Source organism: Puma concolor, chromosome A3 (assembly GCF_028749965.1).
Source record: "Puma concolor isolate L17-30 chromosome A3, mPumCon1.1.hap2, whole genome shotgun sequence".
Lineage (NCBI taxonomy): Eukaryota > Metazoa > Chordata > Mammalia > Carnivora > Felidae > Puma > Puma concolor.
Window position 1 is genome coordinate 141,363,803 of NC_141669.1, and position 20,717 is coordinate 141,384,519.

Consider the following 20,717-nt stretch of genomic DNA (forward strand, 5'->3'; position numbering starts at 1 on the left):
AGCAGCTCAAGTGTCCATCCATAGATAAGTGGATGAAGAAGAGGTGATCTATACATTAACACACACACACACACACACACACACACACACACACGCGAATATTACTCAGCCAAAAAAGGAATGAAATCTTGCCATGTTCAACAACACGGATTGATAGAGAGGATATAATGCTAAGTGAAAGATAAATACCATATGATTTCACTTATATGTGGAATTTAAGAAACAGAACAAATGAGCAAGGGGGGAAAAGAGAGATGAACCAAGAAACAGATTCCTAACTTTAGAGAGCAAAGTGATGGTTACCAGAAGGGAGGTGGGTGGGGGGATGGGAGAAATAGGTGATGGGGATTAAAGAGTAAGTACACTTACCAGGATGAGCCCTGAGTGATGTACAGCATTGTTGAATCCCGATATGTGCACCCAAATCAAATATAACGTTGTATGTTAACTATACTAGAATTGCAACACTTACAAAAATAATTTATTTTGCTGAACCACCCTTTATTATAATACCACATTGGATTATGATTTTGACATTGTCGTCACAAGCTATACTTTTATTAAAAAAGTATTGTTTCTACATCAAATTTAATTTTCTTTATCCCTCTTCTAGGTAGAGTCGAGTATATGAAGGTAACATTTCAAGCTTCTATTTTCCTTGTAATCTACTGTTTTTAAATCTCTTTTTAAAAGATTCGAAAGCCTGACATGGAGCTCGATCTCACAAAGCATGAGATCATGACCTGAGCCACAATCAAGAGTTGGATGCTCAACCGACCGAGCCACCCAGGTGCCCTTTAATCTTTTCTTAATACAGCTGTTCACTGTGGTTTCTCATTCAGCTAGAAGTAAAGGCATTGACTTATCAGGTCTAGTTAGCCCCTCAACTCTTTACAGTGACTTTTCCTTGTTTGCATCCTAAGTGACAACACAGATTGAGTTGCCACCAACTGAGACAGGTGACCAAGTAGAGGAAAAAATCAGACAATTAGAGAGAAGCGGATGAGTTTTTTTTTTTTTTTTTTTTTGGAAAGTAAGCTTTTATTTTTTTTATTTATTTATTTATTTTTATTTATATATGAAATTTATTGTCAAATTGGTTTCCATACAACACCCAGTGCTCATCCCAAAAGGTGCTCTCCTCAGTACCCATCACCCACCCTCTCCTCCCTCCCACCCCCCATCAACCCTTAGTTTGTTCTCAGTTCTCAACAGTCTCTTATGCTTTGGCTCTCTCCCACTCTAACCTCTTTTTTTTTTTTTTTTTTGTTCCCCTCCCCCATGGGTTTCTCTTAAGTTTCTCAGGATCCACATAAGAGTGAAACCATATGGTATCTGTCTTTCTCTGTATGGCTTATTTCACTTAGCATCACACTCTCCAGTTCCATCCACGTTGCTACAAAAGGCCATATTTCATTTTTTCTCATTGCCACGTAGTACTCCATTGTGTATATAAACCACAATTTCTTTATCCATTCATCAGTTGATGGACATTTAGGCTCTTTCCATAATTTGGCTATTGTTGAGAGTGCTGCTATGAACATTGGGGTACAAGTGCCCCTATGCATCAGTACTCCTGTGTCCCTTGGATAAATTCCTAGCAGTGCTATTGCTGGGTCATAGGGTAGGTCTATTTTTAATTTTCTGAGGAACCTCCACACTGCTTTCCAGAGCGGCTGCACCAATTTGCATTCCCACCAACAGTGCAAGAGGGTTCCCGTTTCTCCACATCCTCTCCAGCATCTATAGTCTCCTGATTTGTTCATTTTGGCCACTCTGACTGGCGTGAGGTGATATCTGAGTGTGGTTTTGATTTGTATTTCCCTGATAAGGAGCGACGCTGAACATCTTTTCATGTGCCTGTTGGCCATCCGGATGTCTTCTTTAGAGAAGTGTCTATTCATGTCTTCTGCCCATTTCTTCACTGGGTTATTTGCTTTTCGGGTGTGGAGTTTGCTGAGCTCTTTATAGATTTTGGATACTAGCCCTTTGTCCGATATGTCATTTGCAAATATCTTTTCCCATTCCGTTGGTTGCCTTTTAGTTTTGTTGGTTGTTTCCTTTGCTGTGCAGAAGCTTTTGATCTTCATAAGGTCCCAGTAATTCACTTTTGCTTATAATTCCCTTGCCTTTGGGGATGTGTCGAGTAAGAGATTGCTACGGCTGAGGTCAGAGAGGTCTTTTCCTGCTTTCTCCTCTAAGGTTTGGATGGTTTCCTGTCTCACATTCAGGTCCTTTATCCATTTTGAGTTTATTTTTGTGAATGGTGTGAGAAAGTGGTCTAGTTTCAACCTTCTGCATGTTGCTGTCCAGTTCTCCCAGCACCATTTGTTAAAGAGACTGTCTTTTTTCCATTGGATGTTCTTTCCTGCTTTGTCAAAGATGAGTTGGCCATACGTTTGTGGGTCTAGTTCTGGGGTTTCTATTCTATTCCATTGGTCTATGTGTCTGTTTTTGTGCCAGAGAAGCGGATGAGTTTAACTCTTGTCAGAAATGTTTAAGAATCCAGTGGCAGGAGTATTTTGGCATGACCAGCCTACTGGGGGAAATGTACAAATTAAGGCTCCATCTGAGCCTGTAACGAAGCTCAAGGCTTAGAGAAGGGGTCAGATATTGCCAGGCCACGTGTGTGTCCCTAGAGTGGTTTAGACATGTGTTATGAGTCTTGGGTGGAGAGAGCCTCTAATGCCAGTGGAGAGTGAGTGGAAGTGAATGAGATGCAAAATTGGGCTAATGGATTGTGTATGGGCTTCACGGACTGGGCTGATTAAGTGACCCGGCATATAGTGGGTCCTCAAATGCTGGTGTTGCTATGGGGAATACAGCACTGCTGGTATAGAGAAAGGTGGCCTCAGGGCAGCAGAGCTCTCACATTGTACAAATAGCAGGTATGCTTGCAGTTTGGGACCGAACAATAGAATTCAATGCCTGTCAAAAGATTCTGGAGTACTGGGCCCTGTTCTAGGTGCTTTCCATGTGCTATCCACGTGTAAGGTGAGTGTTTCCTGCATGCATGGTGTTTACCAGTAATGCAGGTGGTAAGATTTGCATCTTGGGCTTTCACCCTCTTGTGATTTGGGGAGATGAGGAGTTATCCAGGGTTCTAGCTACTAAGTAGTAAAGCTGAGATTTTACCCAAGTGTGTTTGATTCCAAGGCCACATGCACCTGAGCATCCCACCCTGGTTCCCATGGACGGGACCCTGTGGAGCAGCAGAAAGACATTGGAGGCCTCTGAGTGCCAAACAAGTGACATTTAGAATAATTTCTCTCTCAGTATTTGTTTAAATGTTTATTTACTTATTTTGAGAGACAGTGTGTGTGCACGAGTGGTGGAGAGGCAGAGAGAGAAGGAAAGAGAGAATCACAAGCAGCCTCCATGCTTTCAGTATAGAGCTTCACATGGGGCTCATTCCCACCAACTGTGAGACCATGACCTGATCCAAAATCAACTGATCAGGAGCCCAGGAGCCCGACTCTCTTGTTATAGTTTTTGTTGTTGTTATTGTTGTTGTTGTTGTTATTGTTATGTATGTATGTATGTATGTATGTATGTATCCATTTATTTAAAAGATTTATTTATTTTTGAGAGGGAGTGTGGGTGCAAGTGAGGAGGGGGCAGCGGGAGAGGAGGACAGAAGATCCAAAGCAGGCTATGTGTTGACAGCAGTGAGCCTGATATGGGCTGGAACTGGTGATCAGTAAGATGATGACCAGTACTGAAGTTGGATCTCAACTGACTGAGCCACCCAGGAGTCCCTTTCTTCATTTTTAAAGTGTGAGTGAAAGTGGGGGGAAACCTGGAAGAAATTAGGTAGGTTATTTTTTCTTTTTGACTTTTGTTTTTAAAGTAATTGCACTGATTTGTTTATTTGATCATGAAAGAGAATATAAGTATGTAGGATACTTGATTTTTCTCCATTTCTCCTCTGGTGATGTCAAAGAAATTTGAACTGTTCATATATTCTAAGAATAATCTTGCTTAATGATGGCATATTATTAAGGACACCTGGGTGGTTCAGTCGGTTGTGTATCTGACTTTCAATTTTGGTTCAGGAAATGATTGCAGGGTCATGGGATTGAGCCCTCCCTTGGACTCTGCACTGAGTCTGGAATATGCTTAAGATTCTCTCTCTCCCTACCCTTCACCTACTCATGTGTTCTCTCTCTCTGAAAGAAAAAGAAAGAGAAGAGAAGAGGAGAGAGAGGAGAGAGAGGAGAGAAAGAGAGAAAGAAAAATAAAATGCCACTAACTAAAACTTGCTTTCTTCAGGGACCACAGTAATGCCAAAATGTTATATGTGACCGAAGTGCCAGGTCATGTGCCTTTCTGTTGAACAATGGGTAATTTGATCTTACTGGTTTTGGTACTGATCTTAAGAGATGGCTTTTTTATCTTTTTGGTTAATTGAGACCAAATTTCTGAGAAGATTAAGTACTACATGAAGGAAAATGCAAAACGTACAGAAAAAAAAATCCATTTGTGAACAGCAGGTATAACCACCCCCCCGCCCTTTTTTTTTTTCATTTTCATGATTTCATCTGGAATTGTGTTCACTTATGGTTCACTGATGTTACCATCTCCTCTTTTATCTTGATGTCCCATTTCATTCCATTCTCTACCAGGCTAAATTCAAAGCAATGATCACATATGTAAAATACCACATCCTTTATTTCTGTAATGACTTACCCACAAGAGATAGGCTTTTATGTCAGCATAATTAATATTTTTGAATTCTGAATCCTTTATTACATATTTGTGTAGATCAATGGAGCAAAGAAATGTGCTCAAGAAACCGTGTGGCAAAATAATCTTCCCTCTTATGAAGCACATAGATATAAAAATCCCTTCTTTGTCCTGGGGCACCTGGGTGGCTCAGTTGGTTAAACATCCAACTCTTGGTTTCAGCTCGGGTCATGATCTCATGGTTCATGAGTTTGAGCCCTGTATCAGGCTCCATGCTGATGGTGGGGAGCCTGCTTGGGATTCTCTCCCTCTGTCTCTGTCTGCCCTTCCCCTGCTTGCTCGCTCTGTCTCTCTCTCAAAATATAAATTTAAAAAAGTATTAAAATCCCTTCTTTGTCCTTTAAAAATGGATGGAACTGGAGGGTATTATGCTAAGTGAAATTAGTCAGTCAGAAAAAGACAAAAATCATACGACTTCACTCATATGAGGACTTTAAGAGACAAAAACAGATGAACATAAGGGAAGGGAAACAAAAATAATATAAAAACAGGGAGGGGGACAAAACAAAAAGGACTCATAAATATGGAGAACAAACTGAGGGTTGCTGGAGGGGTTGTGGGAGGGGGGATGGGCTAAATGGGTAAGGGGCATTAAGGAATTTACTCCTGAAATCATTGCTTCACTATATACTAATTTGGATGTAAATCTTAAAAAATAAAAAAAATAAAGTTAAATTATAAAAAATAAAAATAAAAATAAAAATGGAAGTAAAAGTAAGGAGTAAGTATTCCTGATGACTATGTGTTTTGTTGAAGAATAACCATGAGACACTTGAGCGCACTAATGAATTTTTTAATGACATCATTCCAAGTGCTCATGCTTCGTTGCAATCTGAGAGAAATCAGAATGTCAAGAATCAGGGCTTCCTGAGTTACCATAGTTTGATGTTTGAGCCCTTTTGGTCATTGGGTCAATTGAGCCCCTTAACCTTCCGTGCTGTTCACTGCTGTTTCAAGCAGTAACACCACAGTACCTCTTTTAGGTAGGAGTGAAGCAGAATTTGTTTTCATAACCCTGGCGTAATTTTTATATCATTCAGTGCTGCCAGGAGAGAGCACTAGAGGCCTCTCGCCATGTTGAACAGTTGTGTTCCTCTTAATTCAGAGAATTTTGAAAGTGAATCTCGTGACAATATTTCTCTTCTGTAAAGAAAAGTCATTCATTGGAGCTGTATGGCTTGAAAGATTTTACACTTTCTTCGCTTTTTCATTGTCATCCAGTCACAGTTCCATTGTCTCGAAACCAAGATAGTTGCTCTGAAACACTGACACCTTCCACCATTCTCTTCAACCTTTATTTCTTATGTGTCTGGCTTTTCTCTTTGGCCCAAATTGGACCGACTGTTTTTAATGATACAGGGACTGACTGTGGGGTATGTTCTATTGACAATGCTTCTTTGTGACACATTGTCCAGTGTTTGTTTGGAAAGCCTAGTACACGTTTTGTTTCTATCTTACTTGCAAATCAGGGAAAGGAAAAATCTACAAAGAACTTGAAAGGTGCTATTTTAGTAAACATTTCAGAAGTTTCAGAAGTAAATTCCCTCTATTTCGTGCAGGATTTCCATTGTACACTTTAGCTTTGAAGAAAAACAAATCTTCATGTCTTAGAATATTTGATTTATATGTTATCTACTGAGTGATCTTCTTCTTGGGAAGAAGTCACGAGAGAGAATGTTTTGCTCAGGTTCACCTCTCCCTTAACGAAGTTGATACCAGCGAAGTGAAATCGAAGTCTGAAAAGCTGCCTCTGCAGAAAGAAAATACTCAACTTAAGATCCAAAAGAATAAGGTAACAAAATTTACTATCAAATGTTATATAAATCAGAGAACTGAACATCATTACTTTCTTTTTAAGTTTCTCTTCTTTAACTGGGGTAAAATACATGCATTAGAAAGTTTCCCATCATAAACATTTAAGTGTACATGTTAGTATTGGGAAGTACATTCTCTATACTGTACGTTCTTCTATAGTCATTCCACCTTTCTCAAATCTGTCTTAAAGTCAGGAGATACTACTGCACGCATCAAGGATTCGATGCAGGGAGTCTTGACGTCTAATAATGTAACCTGGAATAGGTGTTGCTTTGGGGTCCGGGGCGGGGGAGAAAACTGCACTTGATGGAATGAGTTTGCTCTGGGAAGGTAAAAAGTGGCTCCCTGCCTTGGGAATCTTGTCCCTTCTCCTCTCCCCCCTCATGGCCACACTCGTGGGAACAGGTGTGCACACTCAGGTAAACTGTTTTATGCTTGACAGGCAGTGAAAGGGAACTGGGGGACAACTGTGATGCACTTAGGAGTGTGAAAGGGGCAAAGGATGCCAAATGGGACACGCTGAAGAAGAATGTAGACATTCGTGATGGAATGTGTGGACAAAGACAGAAGCTCACAGAAGAGTAAGACTTTCAGGAGTTGTTACAAACACTGTTGTAGAACAAATGTGTCAGATAGTGGGGATAATTTGCTTTCTTTGAGCACATTTAACACCAGCCATACTTTTACCCTAGTAATCAGTAAAGAATTGTGTTTCTCCCTTCTGCCTTGATTTCTGTGATCTGCATCTTCCTTCACTTTGTGGAAACCTCGGGTTTCATTTTCATTGTCCTTTACATTTCAGTCCCATTGTGGTGACATGACTGCCATATGTGTATATATTTGGTTAAACTCTAGACATTGGGTAGGAAATATTGGGAGGAGAATTCAGGTGTACTGTGATGGTATCTTGCTGTAGATGATATGGGAGTTTATATCTGGTAGGAGATCAGGGGTGCCAGCATTACTGAAACCTGTGAACTCAGTTTTCCTTCCTTTCCCTTCCCTTCCCTTCCCTTCCCTTCCCTTCCCTTCCCTTCCCTTCCCTTCCCTTCCTATCCCTTCCCTGCATTCCTTTTCCAGGAGACAATATTCTGAAGGTGGGCAATTCACATCATTTTCTTTTCATCAGTGTATTTTACATTCTTCTCAACTGGTGTCTTTGAGGCAGGTGGCAGGAGTTCCCTCGTGAACTGTAGAAATATCCAGGAGGTCATTGTACAGTGTTTAATGACATGTGACCAAGAAAGATGTCTCTATGGCAATGTCATGGCCCGAGCCTTGATTGAAAGTTCAGGGCTCTTGGGAGAAATCAGTCAAGTCAGAAACCCCTGTGCCATCCTTATGTGTTTAGTTGTGATGAGTTGGCCAGGCTTAGTTTTGTACACTGAAAAGAAATACACTTATGCCGTCCCAATCACAAGAGCCTGAGACTGGGAGGGCACTTAGTGCATCTCATGTGGGCTTTTTATATTTATGTGATGTGTTGATGAGTAGGAATAGAGAACTGTGAAGAGAAGCTCAGAGTTGCCAAAGACTTTCCAGCACGCTGGAGTTTGAGTTTGTTTAGTCCCTTAATAGGGGGCGTCAATGCTTCCCCCTGGTTGTGTTTGTGGATCTGTGCATTTACGGGGAAGGGGAGAGGGGACATTTGAGTCCTGCCTTCAGATTTCACGGAGGGAAGAAAAGCAGAATTTCACATGGGCTACCAGGTAATGTATGTTTCTTTCCACTCGTAGGGAGCTGGGACTGAAAGAATGGGAGCAGGTGGAAGGGGAGAAGCAGCGGTCAGTTACAGAGGGGAAAGTGAAATTAGCTGCAGAAGAGCTATGGAACTGCAAGTGAGTGCAGCTCCTACCAGCAGCTCATGCAACAGCCATTGAATTAGTTTGAAACCTTGTATAGTGTTTAGACCCAAATAGCACACAAATATACACAAACATTCAGGAGACATTCACTTCAAGAGAGATGTGACCTTTTCCAGATGTTAAGTTAAAAATATTAACCTAAGCAAGTTCAGTAACTAAAGATTTCCTGATCCCCAATGCTGGCCAGACTATGTGGAAATGTGGTTCCTGAACATGTTTCTGGAGGTGCTGGAAATGATTACAAACCTCAGGAAGCAGTTTGGTCGAGGACAAATCACATCGACAAGTATGACCATCCCATTTTAGAGACCCGCTTGTTGTAACCATGAGAAATATGATAAGGATACAAGGAAAAGAAGATTTGAACTTTACAATGAAAGATCTTCATTGCAGAATTAGGGAGCTGTCACCACAGGTAAGGAGACTGTGTCAACGTGGAGCCCCACAGGCATTAAATAATAAATCCAAGATGATGTAGCGATGGCTTTGAGCTTTCTGTACTCTCCTCCTCATGTGAAATGTGTTTTATATGATTGGGTCGTGTGTATGAGAATTCAGTTCTTATAATGGGAACCTGGGCCAATTAACATCACCCTCAACAGGGTGCTTCATCTGATGAAGCCATTGCACGCCCAGGAGAAGAGTAGAAGAAACACAAGAACAGCTGCAGCAGTCAGAGCTCACCTTCGGACACCAGGTAGCCTGCACTCTGCCTAGTAGTTCCTGAGTGCTTCAGCACCTAACGCAGATGATCATAATGGGACACTGAATCTCTCCACATGGGTTTTATTGATGTGCTGACTCTTTCAGATTGCTCTTTGTGAGAAGGCACTTCAGGACAACTGGGTAAGAATGTTTTACTCTCCTCCTCTTGTGCACACCCTGCCACAGCTGAACGTGGATGTGTTTCTCTCTTGAGCTCAGGGCTCATGATGTGGAGAGGGCAGTGGCGGAGCAGAGCAGGGGGGTCGCCTACTTGAAATGCAGGTACAGGGTTTTGACAGGCGCTGTGAGGTTTTTAAAAAGGCTAAACCGTTTGGTGTCCAATGGAGGCCTGGGTGTGGTAACTCTTAGTAAAACTGATTCATCTCGATCTTCAAGACTGGAAGTCATCCAAAGACAGAGGCTTCCCGAGGAACTCAGGAGGCACAAACCAATGGCAAGAGGACCTGACAGGGAGATCCTTCCATGGAGAGGTACGGAGCACATTGTGAAATGCAGTAGCTTAACTTCTGCGGCAACATCCACAAAATCGGCTTCTTGTTCCAGTGGGCGTAATTGCTTGGTCTCATGCAAACAGTCCCAGGTGGTTACTAGAGGGCACATGTTGTCCCACAGTGGTCACAAGCCACTGTTTCCCTCAGATGCCCGCAGCCAGCAGCGCTCTTTGGGTCTGTCCCTTGTGAGTGGTGGAGCTCACGCCTCTCCACTGACTGTGAGCCCCCCTACAACCTCCCGGTTACACTTAACTGGAGAGTGGGTGCTAGAACGATCGTGGGTCAGCGCCACCTTGAGACAATGTTGAAGGCTGTTTCTTTTGTTTCACATGAATAACGTGAGCAACAGCATGAACTGGAGGCTGTATGTCCTGATGAGCTTTCTTGATTTGGCTTTTGGATAAATGCCCCAGAGAAAATATGCTTTGTATAAAGAAACAGACATTTCTTCCTCTGTTTAGAGGTCCCTTTATTCTTTAATTTTTTTTTTATATTGTGAACTATAGTACTCCAATAGTAAAGTAAATCCTTGTGAAATTTCACTCCTCCAATGTTATTTTATTAGTGTAACTCTGAAACTTTGCAGGTCATTCCACATAGAATTAACTTTTCCCTTCCTCATTACTATAGTATTAGTCTCTGCAAGGCAATTTCTTTTCGTGAATACTTACATAATCCCTTGTCAGATACATAAGGCAGATGATATATACAGTAAACCACTTGAAAAATCCCACCCATGTCTTGTAGAAAAGGACAGTGTGCTATTCATGTTGATATTTACTGACATTATCCTAACTAAGCCATTCATATTTTAATTTTTAATCTGTGATAAATTGTCATTTCCCATGATGTGTATTAGGAAACCCTTCTTTTAGTGTTGATTTCCAACGAATTGAGCCCTGACCTGTCCACGGTTGGTTGATTATAAAATATCCAAACAAAGCCTTCTGGTGCCTTCCTCCAGGCTCCCCTGAGTCCCAAGGGGTCATCACCTGTGCCATGTGGAAAACCCTCTGTTTCTGGTAAGGGACCTGATTGTAGGAAGCAGTGCAAGATGGTGGAGGAAGGCACGGAGGGTTTTTTTGTTTTGTTTTGTTTTGTTTTTGTTTTTTTCCACCCAGTCTATGCAAGTCTGAATAAACCTCCATCCCTTCTTTGGCCTCTATCGAATGCAGAACCTGGTGCAGCTTCTGTGAGGAACAAGAATTCTGTCCCTACTATGGACACAGAGAAGGTCAAGGAAAATAATGTGACCATTTTCAGTTGTCGCTCTCTCTCTGGAATCTTTTGTCTCTTTAGACAGCATTCTCTCCTTGTCTTGTCTCCAGGTTGTGTGTTCTGAGATATATCTATGGTGTTATTTACTTTACAAACAGTAAAAGTCTTTCCCAAGAGCCTATGGGCCTCTCTGTTCTTAGCTTGTTTGTCATGTTTGGTGGTGCCTCCAGCAGCCATAAGTGTTTAGAGGCTGAGGACCACAGGAAAGTCACTGTGTGTTTGTGGAAATAACATGAGGAGGATGACATCTCACTCCACACTTATGTCTCCTGGCCTGGCTCACTTTTTCCAGACCTCCTTTCATGGGAATATTCCTTAAAATGGAAACAGTATTATTGTTGTTATTTTACTCCTTTTCTGTACAGAGTTAGTCATTAACCTGTTTAAAACATTGGTTGTGATCCTCACTAAGTGAAAAACACGAAAAGTCCTACTTTCTGAGATGTGCTTAACAATTTTGAATGCTCTTATTCAAAGGTTATTTTTTTCCCCAAGTTTCATAATTCATCAGTTTTCCCATCTCTGGGAAATGTGCTTTTGCAGAGTCACTGCAGCTGTTCACATAGTAAAAATATTATAAATTCTCAGGGAAGACATATTTTCAGTAGAACAATGCAATGTTTGCAGTGAGGAAACCCTGCATTAATCCAGATGTTGTGGATGTTTCCCACCTACCAGCTACCTCACAGTAGTACCAATCCAGGTGGGAGCTGAGGTAGACTTGTAGTAGTTTTTGGGGTGAGACTTATGATGTCCCGTATTCCTCCCAGTGTTTTCTTTTCTTTTCTTTTCTTTTTTTTTTTTTTTGCAATGGTTGTTTATTTTTTGAGCAGGAGAGAGAGAGAGAGAGAGAGAGAGAGAGAGAGAGAGAGAGAGAGAGAAAGAATCCAAAGCAGTCTCCAGGCTCTGAGCTGTCAGCTCAGAACCTGATGAGAGGCTCAAACTCACAACCTATGAGATCACGACCTGAGCCAAAGTCAGACACTTACTCGACTGAGCCACCCAGATGACTCTCCTCCCACTGTTTTCTTAGTGATGGATGGGCAGGGCAGAGGTCGAAGACATGGTACCCTATCCTCCCTCACCATCGAGGTGGGGTTGGTTGTAAGCATCTGGCTCTTTCCAGGTCCTCAAAGCCCATGCATTCTTCCCCTGAGCCCCTGATGCCTGCAGGGCCCTCCTTCCTCCCAGGTTGTGGAGGCAACCAGCCCTCCAGCAACTTTGGGATCATGGCTGGGCCACCAAGGGGTCAAGGTCTGGCTGTCCAGACGCTTCCCAGGAGTGGCTTGGAACAGCAATGCTGCAGTACAGGTCAGCATGAACAGCTTCTGTAAACAGGATTCTCATACACTGCGATCAGGGCCTGGGCTAAAACATGACAGGAGAGAGGGGGACACAGGACATGTGGTGCCATGCCTCATGGACAGGGCTGCATAGAGCAGAAGGACGAGACCCTGGGGAGAGGCAGAGAAAGAGACAGGCAGGGAGAGAGACACTGAGTCAGTGATGGGGGAATTGGGCACGTCTGAGACAGTGAGAGGAAGAAACAGGGAGACAGGAGTAGAGAGAAGCAGAGACAAAGAGGAGGCAAGGAAGAAAGGATGGAGCTGGTCACAGTGTGTGGAGGGGGCGACGGGCCACGCAGGAGGGGCTCTGTGACGATGCTCTTAGTGTTGGAGGCAGAAAGGGTAGGAACTCTGGGCATGACAGTTCCCTGAGTACAAGTCTCCAACCTCCCTGGGGCAACCTCTGTACAGGCCATTGCCCCTGGGAAGATGGGTCCCCCTCATTTTGCCTGGCATGTTGGGGCCCAGTCTCAGGATCGGTCATGGAGAGAAACGGCTTGAGGCAGAGTGTGCAGCTCGTTAGAAGATAAAGTCCAGAGTGTGCCCCCATGGGGAGGTAATCATCTGTCTCCCCCGCCACCCCCAGTTGCTGCCCCATTCCCCCGTGCTTGATCACGACCTTCCTTATGTTCCAAAACGAGGCATCAGGCATTGGGCTGCCCCCAGAGCCTGCAGCCTGGAACTTGCAAAGATGGATTATTGATCTCAATGAAAAGTATTTGAGAATAAGGTCCGTTTTCTCCTTCTGGAACTGTGATGGAACCAGGCTGGAATGCTGGCGGAAAAACCAAGTGGCACTTGGAGATCTTGGTGGGTTGGAGATTTATTTCACACTGGCAGGTTCAGAAGAGAACATTTCTCCAAAGATCTGAGCCCCGAATGCGAGCGGGAAGGGTAACTTATCATTATCAGCCTCCATATTTGTGTGTGTGTATGTGTGTGTGTGTGTGTGTGTGTGTGTGTGTGTGGAGGGTGGTATTCATGTGTGCAGCAAACAAGGAAGAAGACCCTGGAGGAGGGGTCTCTAAGCTAGAGACCAGAGTTTGTTTTAGTCCAATCAGCCATCTTTGTTGTACTTTATTCACTTCTCTAACATTCCCCACTTTGATGCCTTAAAAAAAAAAAAAAAAAAAAAACTTTTAGAAGGCTAAGATACGTGCAGTAGTTTGGTAAGCAACAGTGTTTTCAATAAAACGTACCATGACATTCAGTATATAGGGGCCAATGGATACAAGTAAAATTATGGAGAGGAAGGCCCCGCCAGGGCAGGAAGCCAGGATGCCCAATCTGTGAGATCCCATCCTTTCCACTGGTTGATATTCTCCTGTTGTCTATGTTGAATTCTTTCCTTGAGTTCCTTAAACATGGTTGTAACTATTCCTGACAGGTTTACAAAATAGCGACCTTCCTCCCCCATAAAGATGCAAGTCCCTCCTTTTTCTGAAGTGAGGAGGTCAAGGGCTTGCCTAGTTTGGAGGGTCACTATCGTCAGAGAGTTTATTTGGCTTTGTAAGGTTACCAGAGAACCTGCCACCTGTTCCATGTCTTCATTTAGCTCTTGAGATAGTCTAGGGTATAGTCCTATGGATGAACCTATGCCCCCTATTCCAGTTCCTATTCCCGTCCCAATTCCTTCGCCTATCAGAACAGGTAGCAGGATTTCCAGTTTAGCCTGGGACTTGGGGCTAAAGGCTGTTAGGAGCTGATCTTCAGTGTACACGGATATCTCTGGGGTTAGGAAGACAGAATAACATATCTGAGTCCAGTTTGCCTCTAAGCATCAGTAGGCCGAATTAGAACATAGATAGAACACCCCAGGGATTGAACACAGGGTTGTATTCCTCTTTAAGGTTATATTTCTTCTGTATAGAGAGGTACCATTCATACCTTCAGGGACCGTACAGGTTAGATTGTCAGCATTTGTGAGATGGATCCCAGTGGCCAGGGGTCCAATTAAGACAGAGGTGTTGGTTTTCAGATTTTCAGGAGCTTCCCAGGTCAAAGGGAGAGGAGTGGCTAAGTAAGCCTTCTGGCTGAGGGACAAGCACATCCATCAGGTTTGGGTGTGATTATTTTATGGAGGACTTCTAGAGTAGTGTTAGTCCAACGCTGGAGTGGGGAATTGGTAAGCATCTGATTGAGGGCTGAACGGCTCAAACCCTCGTAGGCTGCCAGAGAAGTGGTCGCCTTTATGGCTTATGTTACCCTGTCCTGAGTATCCTTTATAGCCTTTTGAAGGGCCCTGTCTTGCATCCCTTCCCTGTCTGAGATCCCTTATTGAGGAAGATAAGTGTAGCAAGCTTGCTTCCCTCTCTGGAGGCCCTTGTTGTGACATGGGCTCCTGACATTTTGGGTTATCTCTACAGTCCAATCCTTAGCCCTTGGGGCACCGGGTCACAGACAGACAGTGGGTGTTTTTCCCTTGTAGCAATCTTTGTGGAGGGAGGTAATGGCACTGAACGCCCTTGACCCACTTATTGTCATATAACAATCCTCGGGGCAAAGTGGGTAAGCAGCAGTTGTTAGGGTGAGAGGGGTTATCATAATATACAGACAACACTTAATAATCCTCCCATCCAGAGGAGGTATGTGAGATCCAGCATGCATCTTTTGTCCCATGTCCAGCTTGTTGGTGCAGTCTCGATCAGCCCAACAGTAAGAAGATCAGGACTATGACACCAGTGAGGGGCAAAAGCTGGTAGAGTTGCATCCAAACCCCTGGGCTTAGTCTAAATGTTGATTCCTCAAGTTTCTGCCATGCACAGGCCAGCCAGCTTCCGGGGTGTGGCTGGAGCAGGGCTGGAGGTCTCAGGGGCCAGTGTCTTTTTGAGGGTCAGTTTAAGCGGGTTGACTGGATCTGCATCATTTCGCCAGGTTGAGGGCTCCTCTGAGTTGGCCTTCTTAGCTCTGGAGTGATGGACCCATGGGGTGATACCTGAAACTGAATCCTCTATTTGGTTGTATGTCCGTAAAGTCCACCTCCAAGTCTTCAAAAGGGGTGGGTTTCTGGTAACTGTCAGATCAGGTTTAGGGAAGATATGGTTTACATATTTAGAGATCCATCCTGTTTTCCAGTTGTTTGAATAATCATATACCCATGGGGTTATTATTATCCCCATAGTATAACAAGCACAAAAGATTGCCTATGTATGAAATACTGTGACAATTTTTTGAAGTTAATATCAAGTTGTCTAGTTTAGGCAAACAACAAACATTTAAAGTCAATCATAACTAGAATTTAACATCCATAATGGTGCATTGTTGAAACATAGTTTTCACTCTTACCCCCTCCCCCCCTTCCAGTGATAGCCAAATTGAGACCAATACATTTGCAGAAAAAAATCCAGTCTTAACAAATCTGCCTAATTATTTACATAAGCTCAGCAAGAATAGTGACTGATCATGAGGATCTTTTAAAGTTTGCATTGTTGGAACCTTTTATAAGGAATCTCTGGGTTGAACTTTTAGTAGCCTCTCCAGGCCAGAGGCCAAGCCAAATACTTGTCATCAGACAGGCCTGCAATACCTGTAGAATTGGGTGAATCCCTGTTCATGAGGTACCCAAGATATCCTGAGGTTCCTGCACCTGCCAGGAATTGACCTTCTTTACTTACCTGGTGAGGCTTCTGGGAACTCTGTAAGCAAGGCACCAGGCCAACATTTCCAAGGGGCTTTATGGCTCCATGTTTTATAAAGCCAACCCTAATTCCTTAAAGCTGTCTGGTCATATCTGAGTCTATGAATGTCATCCTCAAATATGGCATTCCAGTCAAAGCCTTGGTAAAATAACCAGTATTTCCAAATGGTGACCTGTTATGAGATGAACAGATTCTTATTGAACTTATGCAAACAATTGTAATTGCCATGAAAGAAAGAATACTCACTGAGAGTTTTGAATTTCAGGGGAATTATGTAGAGAGAAAAGATAAATACTTCACTTTACAAATGCATACTTTATGATATTTTTGTATATCATAGATATCTTAAGAGAAAGTTTCCTTAATCTGGAAGAGGAAGCATTAGGGAACCAGCAATATTTTCAACAAGAATCACAAAACTAAAATCTTCCTCAGTTCATTTAATCCCATGTTCCTAATTCTAGTTCAATTTGAATACAGCTTTTTACTTCTGGAAATTTTTACCCATTTTAGTATTAATCTTAAAGATGTTGAATACTTGTATTTATCCCCAAAGTCCTTTTTATAAATCTCCTTGAAGAAGAAACACGTTTTGTGAGAGAATAAGAACTATTATAAATGGCAAAATCTCAGAAATAGACATCGTTAAAGATCTGATGAGAGTTCATTGCGATGCAATTGACAAAGAAATTCGGTCATTTCTGTGACACACAACATCTCAAATTATCAGAATATTAAGTGATCACCTTATATCAAAACATTAAAATTTTAGGAATTGCATATACGCGGGCAGTTACAGCACTTACCCCTGCAATACAATCTATAAGGTTTACCATCGTATGACAGAGCTTTTCCAAGTAACTTAACATCCCAAATAAAAGGGCCTAATTGGTCAAGAAGACTTCATTTACCATTTAAATCCTGAGAGATTTGTTAAAACCCCAGCAGTCATAAGTGCATCCTAAATAGGATTACAGATCATTACAAATCTTACAATTTTATATATTCAACCAAAGTGGCAATAAAATATCCCAAAGGTGAATGTACAGCATTATATACTTGTTATCAAAACCTAGCTCCTTTAACATTCAGAAGTTTTAACTAACTAATCAAAGACCTGATACAGATGAGACCTAAAACGTTGATTTTCCCAGAGGATAAACCTTTGTTTGCATTGTCTTATCAAGAGCAGATCAACAGTTCAAGAAAACTTTGTCATTTGAGCAGAGAGAAAAGCAGGATTTCAACCTTATACCAGTGTACTTTTAAAATTCCATTCATCTCAACCTTCTATAACATTCTTTTGCTTCTAAATTTTGTCCCAAAGCCATTTCTTTCCAAATAACCAGTCTCATTTAGGACAAAATTACTTTCTTCTACCCTCAACGAAACTGTATTTCCATTCCTTATATCTTTCTTATATATCTCCTATTTTCCTACATACAGAGTTGCTTTCTTTATTTTCATCAGTCTTAAGTACATTTAGCAGAATTTTAACTCTTAGGAAACCTTAGTCTCCAAGTGAGGACTTAGTAACCAATTGAGAAATGTTTACATCAGAATTTTGTTAGATGGTAAGTTCATGAACCAATTAAGTACAAAGCATGTTTTCCAATAGGTCCGAATAGCCTTAATTTCTCAGCAATAGGAAGTTAAAAACACAAACCTATGTTCAATAATCAAAGCTTTAGCATTGGAAAGTTTCAGGTTACCAAGGACCTTGAAAGTTATCTTAACAATTACCCATGAAAACTTTGAGACAGACAAAATTAACTATCATTAACAAATTGCAACAGAGATAACATGAGCTTATTTGACCTTTGCCAATAACTTTAAAGACAGGTCCAATAAACTTAAATTAGTTTAAACATCGAATATGTTTCACCTGCATCCACCTAAAACCAATCGATTTTTCCCCATTGTCAATTTTCACTTGGGGCACCAGTGGAGGTATCTGAAATGGGTGGTCCAAGGAGGGTGCACTTTGTTCCTTGACTTGGAGGGTGGGAGGAGGAACCAATGGTGCCTGAGACACCAAGGATGGTATAGGGCCACACCCAAGTTGGTGCAGAAACATGAGGGGGAGGGGAAGGTAGAAGCAGCAACTGCTTGGGAATATTCCTTAAAGTCCCTGTCCCGAGGTAGGGTCCAATTATAGCTGTTAACCTGGGAAATGAGGGAGGATCCCTCACATCTATTAAGCAGAGGAACAGGGAGAGAGAGAGTCAGTGTCCCCTTTTAGTCTGGTTCTATCTCAGCTAGACCGATAAGTTCCCCTTCTCGAGGTTCCTCCTGATATTCGTTGGGTTTTGGGACTTTCCCTGGTTGGGACACTTATTCTTTCTAATGTCCTTTCCCCTTGCAGTAGGTTCATTGACCCCTTGCTAAGGAGGTTCTGGGCCTCCCCCCTTGCTGCTGGGCATATTTATGGCCTTCTCAGTCCCCTGCTGTGATCCCCTTGAGAGCATCTTGATATCAGCGGATGAAGACCGGCATCTGGAGAATGCCTGCGCCTGGCCAAGGGCACAATCTGGCTGCGGGGCCTTGTGGGGGAGGGTTCTCTGGCCTGGAAGGGGAGAAGATATGGGTGGCTGCTGAGGCAGCGCCCTGGCTGTGGTGGCCACAGCAGTGGCAGCAGTGGCAGCAGCGAGTCTGCTGGGGGAGGAGTTTCAAGCTCAGGGGAGGGGGAAGGGAACATAAAGAGCCATGAAGAGGGGGACATTAGGGGAGCGGTCTGTTGCCTCTTTGGCTCCCTGGGTGAGTCTCCGGATAACACAGCTAAAACCTTTGCCTGGCTCTCCTTGCTCCATCCTGACCCCACAATGCTCCCATGAGGCGGAGTCACAAAGACAGAGGGACAGGGGCGCCCCTTCCAATGAGGAGACCAGCCAGATGCCTGCCTCGATATGTCCTGAAGGAACCCAGGTGACGCTCAGCCCCACAAGTCCCAGCCCTGCGACACACGATCAGAAACCATTCTGATATCACCACAGACTGAGTGCCATGCATCATGGAATTGCAGACAGGCCCCCTCAGCCTCCATGGGCCCCTGGGGACCCCAAGGGTGCCTGTCTGTGGAGCCACAGAATCGAACTCGGCAGGCAAGCTAGACCAAATTGTACACTCACATTCACATACACACCAGAGGTTATTATATTCCCTACCATAGAAGCCCCACCTGTGAGACTTCCGAAGTCTCGGGGAGTGATAAAATGCCCCTTCCACTCTTGCGAGTGGGCCTGCCTAGATTGGGCCCCAGCCTTACCGGTTCCGACATTGGGTCCAGGTCCTCACCTGCCATGTCTCCTTGAGTCCGGCAGGAACGGCAGAGTGGGGCCAGCCCTAAGGGACAGAGAAGGGTTAGGGTCAGGGTCAGGGTTAGGGTCAGGGTCAGGGTCAGGGTCAGGGTCAGGGTCGGGGTCAGGGTCGGGGTCAGGGTCAGGGTCAGGGTCAGGGTCGGGGTCGGGGTCAGGGTCAGGGTCAGGGTCGGGGTCAGGGTCAGGGTCGGGGTCAGGGTCGGGGTTAGGGTCGGGGTCAGGGTCAGGGTCAGGGTCAGGGTCGGGGTCAGGGTCGGGGTTAGGGTCGGGGTCAGGGTCAGGGTCAGGGTCAGGGTCGGGGTCAGGGTCAGGGTCAGGGTCAGGGTCAGGGTCAGGGTCAGGGTTAGGGTCAGGGTCAGGGTTAGGGTTAGGGGTTAGGGTCAGGGTTAGGGTTAGGGTCAGGGTCAGGGTCAGGGTCAGGGTCAGGGTTAGGGTCAGGGTCAGGGTCAGGGTCAGGGTCAGGGTCAGGGTTAGGGGTTAGGGTTAGGGTTAGGGTTAGGGTCAGGGTCAGGGTCAGGGGTTAGGGTTAGGGTTAGGGTTAGGGTTAGGGTTAGGGTTAGGGGTTAGGGTTAGGGTTAGGGTTAGGGTTAGGGTTAGGGTTAGGGTTAGGGGTTAGGGGTTAGGGTTAGGGTTAGGGTTAGGGTTAGGGTTAGGGTTAGGGGTTAGGGTTAGGGTTAGGGGTTAGGGGTTAGGGTTAGGGTTAGGGTTAGGGTTAGGGTTAGGGTTAGGGTTTAGGGTTAGGGTTAGGGTTAGGGTTAGGGTTAGGGTTAGGGGTTAGGGTTAGGGTTAGGGTTAGGGTTAGGGTTAGGGTTAGGGTTAGGGGTTAGGGTTAGGGTTAGGGTTAGGGTTAGGGTTAGGGTTAGGGGTTAGGGTTAGGGTTAGGGTTAGGGTTAGGGTTAGGGTTAGGGTTAGGGTTAGGGTTAGGGGTTAGGGGTTAGGGTTAGGGTTAGGGTTAGGGTTAGGGTTAGGGTTAGGGTTAGGGTTAGGGTTAGGGTTAGGGTTAGGGTTAGGGTTAGGGTTAGGGTTAGGGTTAGGGTTAGGGTTAGGGTTAGGGTTAGGGTTAGGGTTAGGGTTAGGGTTAGGGTTAGGGTTAGGGTTAGGGTTAGGGTTAGGGTTAGGGTTAGGGTTAGGGTTAGGGTTAGGGTTAGGGTTAGGGTTAGGGTTAGGGTTAGGGTTAGGGTTAGGGTTAGGGTTAGGGTTAGGGTTAGGGTTAGGGTTAGGGTTAGGGTTAGGGTTAGGGTTAGGGTTAGGGTTAGGGTTAGGGTTAGGGTTAGGGTTAGGGTTAGGGTTAGGGTTAGGGTTAGGGTTAGGGTTAGGGTTAGGGTTAGGGTTAGGGTTAGGGTTAGGGTTAGGGTTAGGGTTAGGGTTAGGGTTAGGGTTAGGGTTAGGGTTAGGGTTAGGGTTAGGGTTAGGGTTAGGGTTAGGGTTAGGGTTAGGGTTAGGGTTAGGGTTAGGGTTAGGGTTAGGGTTAGGGTTAGGGTTAGGGTTAGGGTTA

The 20,717-nt window shown here is 44.0% G+C and overlaps 2 long non-coding RNA genes across 2 annotated transcripts; both read left to right on the forward strand.

Annotated features, from left to right (window-relative positions):
* The first annotated feature begins 657 nt into the window (after window positions 1-657).
* Window positions 658-4,493, forward strand: LOC147582900 (uncharacterized). The gene is made up of 2 exons (XR_015248808.1): window positions 658-790; window positions 4,413-4,493. It is a non-coding gene; the product is annotated as an uncharacterized LOC147582900 (long non-coding RNA).
* Window positions 4,494-5,367: 874 nt separating this feature from the next.
* LOC147582901 (uncharacterized) lies at window positions 5,368-8,429 on the forward strand. Its single transcript, XR_015249615.1, has 3 exons — window positions 5,368-6,538; window positions 7,004-7,142; window positions 8,298-8,429. It is a non-coding gene; the product is annotated as an uncharacterized LOC147582901 (long non-coding RNA).
* Window positions 8,430-20,717: the final 12,288 nt, after the last annotated feature.